This window comes from Schistocerca nitens, chromosome 7, assembly GCF_023898315.1.
Source record: "Schistocerca nitens isolate TAMUIC-IGC-003100 chromosome 7, iqSchNite1.1, whole genome shotgun sequence".
In the NCBI taxonomy this organism is placed as follows: Eukaryota; Metazoa; Arthropoda; class Insecta; order Orthoptera; family Acrididae; genus Schistocerca; species Schistocerca nitens.
Window position 1 is genome coordinate 115994586 of NC_064620.1, and position 5796 is coordinate 116000381.

Below are 5796 nucleotides of genomic sequence, written 5' to 3' on the forward strand. Positions count from 1 at the left end.
AAAAAATCATCACGGGTAGCGCGACTTGGTGTGATCAACATGAACATTCTGCAAAACGATAGAGTGCGCAAAATCACATCAAAGGTCAACACTTCGACGACATAGCCAACATTGAAGCCAGCGTGACGCGAGAATGGAACAGCATCCCAAAGAAGAACTTACCTCAGAGTGGTTCTCACTGTTAGCATTCAACCGCGATTCTTGTACATATATTTTAACAACGCGTTACAAGAGACAATGCTCTCATCATCAGGTTGTAAAGTCTATCTCATGAAATTAAACGGACTAAAAAGACAACATACCATCACAAATAGTTGGGAAGTCCATAGAGTAAAACAGAATTAAAAGTATATTGGACTGTGGGTCCTCGTCTTACATTGAAGTTGTTGACACAAGTCGATGGCCGTCCCAGAGCTACCAAGTATGCTGTCGCAATGTGCCGGCTCGGGAGCTGTTGTGGACTGACGTGCCTAGGTGTTGTGGCGTGGTTACAGCCGTGTGCTTGGCGGTAACGCTATGCTATTGGGCGCCTTATTTCCTTATTGCATTGGTCTGCTATCGTTAGCCTCTCGCAACTCCATCAGTGACATGCTACAAGTTTAAAGTCGCATGCCTACCCTAAAATAATTCTAAAAACCCGCTAAAAATCTCATTTCTTTAAAATTATCTTGTGCATTTAGAATATTGCTTTGTTTCTTTTCATGGATAGCTATCTCGAATTCCTCTAGTAAATCAAGTTTCCTCCCTTTCTTTTCTACATGCAATATTTCTACGTTATCTTCTATGCTATTAAGGGGATGGCCTGTTTCATATATATGGTTCGCAACAGCTGATTTGTCATAATTTCCTAATTTTAGTATTTTAAACATAGCTGCGCTACAGCAACGGTTCCACGTGATAAGATTAAAAGCAGCCGACCAGTTGCAAAGGATAAAGTACTCTTTACCTAGGTTTCGATAGATTTAAATCTATCTTCTTCAGAAGACGGCCTGAGGACAATGAACATCGTAATTAATATTAAAGGTATGAAACATGAGTCAAGAATAAAGTTTAACATACATTAGGAGAATCTTGTATTACAAAATGTGAGAAGGATTCCTGGTACTTACAGTATTACATTAACATGGAGTGGTATGTCCTTGTCGTTTTTACAAACATCTGCATAACTCCATTAGACAAATAAAATATAGCCCTGAGAACAGGGTTTGTCAAACAAATAAAAATAAGAACATGGAAGTTGGAGAGCGCATAGGCGACTGAGTAAAATCGGCCAGCGTAGTAGCACTGCGGCCAGGGCAGGTGGCGCTCAGGTCGCGAATTATGTGCCGATTGGCGTACTGAAGTAACAAGTAAAATATCAATATTAAATGCGTCCTTAGATAGAACGACAATAAATAAATGGAAAGCATTTATCACTCCCGTTATGACATTGTGGGAGCTATAGGAACAATAACGTAGATACATACATCAAAAAGGCAGGTGGCGCTTACGCCGTGAGTAACATGCAGTGGCATATACAGCCAGAATATAAAAGTTATATTACCATAATAGTGAAGCACATAGAACGTATATAAGTCAAAACTTTAAGAAAATTCAATAATGGCTCTTAAGACATAATTACGAAATCTGGTCCACAATCCAGTTAATACACATTTTAGAAAAAGAGAAAATTACATGAGGGCCGATGTGGTGGCAGCCATACATCGTGAGAAAAACACATTATATAACAGGTAGTGAGCTGCAAGATTTGAAAGTGCATTATAGCTTCCTGAGGAAATAGACTACTGAGGTTACTCGCATTAATGTTATATATTAAACAGTGTATTAACAGTGTAGTAACTGGATTGTGGACCAGATTTCGTAATTATGTCTTAAGAGCCATTATTGATTTTTCTTAAAGTTTTGACTTATATACGTTCTATGTGCTTCACTATTATGGTAATATAACTTTTATATTCTGGCTGTATATGCCACTGCATGTTACTCACGGCGTAAGCGCCACCTGCCTTTTTGATGTATGTATCTACGTTCTTGTTCCTATAGCTCCCACAATGTCATAACGGGAGTGATAAATGCTTTCCATTTATTTATTGTTATTCTATCTAAGGACGCATTTAATATTGATATTTTACTTGTTACTTCAGTACGCCAATCGGCACATAATTCGCGACCTGAGCGCCACCTGCCCTGGCCGCAGTGCTACTACGCTGGCCGATTTTACTCAGTCGCCTATGCGCTCTCCAACTTCCATGTTCTTATTTTTGTCTGACAAACCCTGTTCTCAGGGCTATATTTTATTTGACTAATGGAGTTATGCAGATGTTTGTAAAAACGACAAGGACATATCACTCCATGTTAATGTAATACTGTAAGTACCAGGAATCCTTCTCACATTTTGTAATACAAGATTCTCCTAATATATGTTAAACTTTATTCTTGACTCATGTTTCATACCTTTAATATAAATTACGATGTTCATTGTCCTCAGGCCGTCTTCTGAAGAAGATAGATTTAAATCTATCGAAACCTAGGTAAAGAGTACTTTATCCTTTGCAACTGGTCGGCTGCTTTTAATCTTATACACTCCTGGAAATGGAAAAAAGAACACATTGACACCGGTGTGTCAGACCCACCATACTTGCTCCGGACACTGCGAGAGGGCTGTACAAGCAATGATCACACGTACGGCACAGCGGACACACCAGGAACCACGGTGTTGGCCGTCGAATGGCGCTAGCTGCGCAGCATTTGTGCACCGCCGCCGTCAGTGTCAGCCAGTTTGCCGTGGCATACGGAGCTCCATCGCAGTCTTTAAAACTGGTAGCATGCCGTGACAGCGTGGACGTGAACCGTATGTGCAGTTGACGGACTTTGAGCGAGGGCGTATAGTGGGCATGCGGGAGGCCGGGTGGACGTACCGCCGAATTGCTCAACACGTGGGGCGTGAGGTCTCCACAGTACATCGATGTTGTCGCCAGTGGTCGGCGGAAGGTGCACGTGCCCGTCGACCTGGGACCGGACCGCAGCGACGCACGGATGCACGCCAAGACCGTAGGATCCTACGCAGTGCCGTAGGGGACCGCACCGCCACTTCCCAGCAAATTAGGGACACTGTTGCTCCTGGGGTATCGGCGAGGACCATTCGCAACCGTCTCCATGAAGCTGGGCTACGGTCCCGCACACCGTTAGGCCGTCTTCCGCTCACGCCCCAACATCGTGCAGCCCGCCTCCAGTGGTGTCGCGACAGGCGTGAATGGAGTGACGAATGGAGACGTGTCGTCTTCAGCGATGAGAGTCGCTTCTGCCTTGGTGCCAATGATGGTCGTATGCGTGTTTGGCGCCGTGCAGGTGAGCGCCACAATCAGGACTGCATACGACCGAGGCACACAGGGCCAACACCCGGCATCACGGTGTGGGGAGCGATCTCCTACATTGGCCGTACACCACTGGTGATCGTCGAGGGGACACTGAATAGTGCACGGTACATCCAAACCGTCATCGAACCCATCGTTCTACCATTCCTAGACCGACAAGGGAACTTGCTGTTCCAACAGGACAATGCACGTCCGCATGTATCCCGTGCCACCCAACGTGCTCTAGAAGGTGTAAGTCAACTACCCTGGCCAGCAAGATCTCCGGATCTGTCCCCCATTGAGCATGTTTGGGACTGGATGAAGCGTCGTCTCACGCGATCTGCACGTCCAGCACGAACGCTGGTCCAACTGAGGCGCCAGGTGGAAATGGCATGGCAAGCCGTTCCACAGGACTACATCCAGCATCTCTACGATCGTCTCCATGGGAGAATAGCAGCCTGCATTGCTGCGAAAGGTGGATATACACTGTACTAGTGCCGACATTGTGCATGCTCTGTTGCCTGTGTCTATGTGCCTGTGGTTCTGTCAGTGTGATCATGTGATGTATCTGACCCCAGGAATGTGTCAATAAAGTTTCCCCTTCCTGGGACAATGAATTCACGGTGTTCTTATTTCAATTTCCAGGAGTGTAATTTCCTAACCTGAACGCATCTTTATGTTCTTTATACCGGATCGCGAATGATCTTCCTGTCTGCCCTATATATTTTGCATCATATGTTCTGCACTGAATCTTATATACTCCCGATCTTTCAAACTTATTTCTCTTCAAATGGTTCAAATGGCTCTGAGCACTATGGGACTCAACATCTTAGGTCATAAGTCCCCTAGAACTTAGAACTACTTAAACCTAACTAACCTAAGGACATCACACACACCCATACCCGAGGCAGGATTCGAACCTGCGACCGTAGCAGTCCCGCGGTTCCGGACTACAGCGCCAGAACCGCACGGCCACCGCGGCCGGCTTTATTTCTCTTCTCGCCAATATCGTGCTTAAGGCAGACTGTTCCGTAGTATGACATCGTGATAATTTTCACTTTTTCTCCATCAGGTTTTTCCTTTTTGCGCTTATTACTTTTCCGTAACAGTTTTTTAACCATATCTATTTTGTAACCGTTATTCATCGCTATTCTCTTAACGGTATTAATTTCAGTCTCCCTATCTTGTTCGCTTATAGGTATATTGAGTGCCCTATGCACGAGACTACGGAAAGCAGCTTCTTTATATGCCTGCGGATGGCATGAATCATTCGGGATCACGGCATCAGACGTAGTTTGTTTTCTATAAACGGAGAACGCATGTTTGTTGCCCTGCTTTTTTATATTCAGGTCCAGGAACTGTAAACAATTGTCAGTTTCATACTCCACGGTAAATTCTATTTTATTATGTGCGTCGTTGAACTTTTTTACTATTTCCTCAATGTCCTCACGGGAACCATCGACAAGGAACAGAGTGTCGTCCTCAGCTCGTGGTCGTGCGGTAGCGTTCTAGCTTCCCACGCCCGGGTTCCCGGGTTCGATTTCCGGCGGGGTCAGGGATTTTCTCTGTCTCGTGATGACTGGGTGTTGTGTGCTGTCCTTAGGTTAGTTAGGTTTAAGTAGTTCTAGGGGACTGATGACCATAGATGTTAAGTCCCATAGTGCTCAGAGCCATTTTTGAACAGAGTGTCGTCAACATAACGTTTGTAATAAACAATTTTATCCATAATGTTATCGTCAGAATTTAGAACTTTATCTTCAAGGTCGTTGATAAAAATGTCCGCCATAGTTCCTGGACCCCATGGCTAACCCATCGTCCTGAATATAAAATTTGTTATTAAACTAAAATAATTAAAACTTGTAATGAGCTGTAGGAGTTCAATAAATTCACTTGTCTCTTGCGTTGAAATTTTACCGTATTTAAGGAAATTTCTGTTAATGATTTCTATAGTTTCGTTAACCGGAACACTGGAGTATAAGTTCTTAACATCCAACGAAACCAAACGGGAAGTGTCAGTGACTGGCGTATCTTTAATTTCACCTATCATGGTCATACTACCACACACCGAATAGTTATTTTTATACACGTAAGTCTTTTTCAAAATTTGGTTAAACAATTTCGTTATTTTATATGCTGGACTATTTCGACCGTTAACAATCGGACGAACCGGATGCAGATCTTTATGTATCTTCACCTGTGATCTTAATTTGGGGGCCGTTGGATTCATGATAACACATCTTCTTTTTTCGGCTCCTGTCAGCAGGAAGTGTGTGCGTTTAAGAACATTTTTTAGTTTAATTTGGAAATTGGCTGTTATGTCTTTCGGAATTTCCGTAATGCTATTTTCGACAAAAAACGCTAAGGTCTTCGAAACGTACTCCTCCTCTTTTAATATTACGACCGTATTCCCCTTATCCGCTTTTGTGACAATAGCTTTCACTTC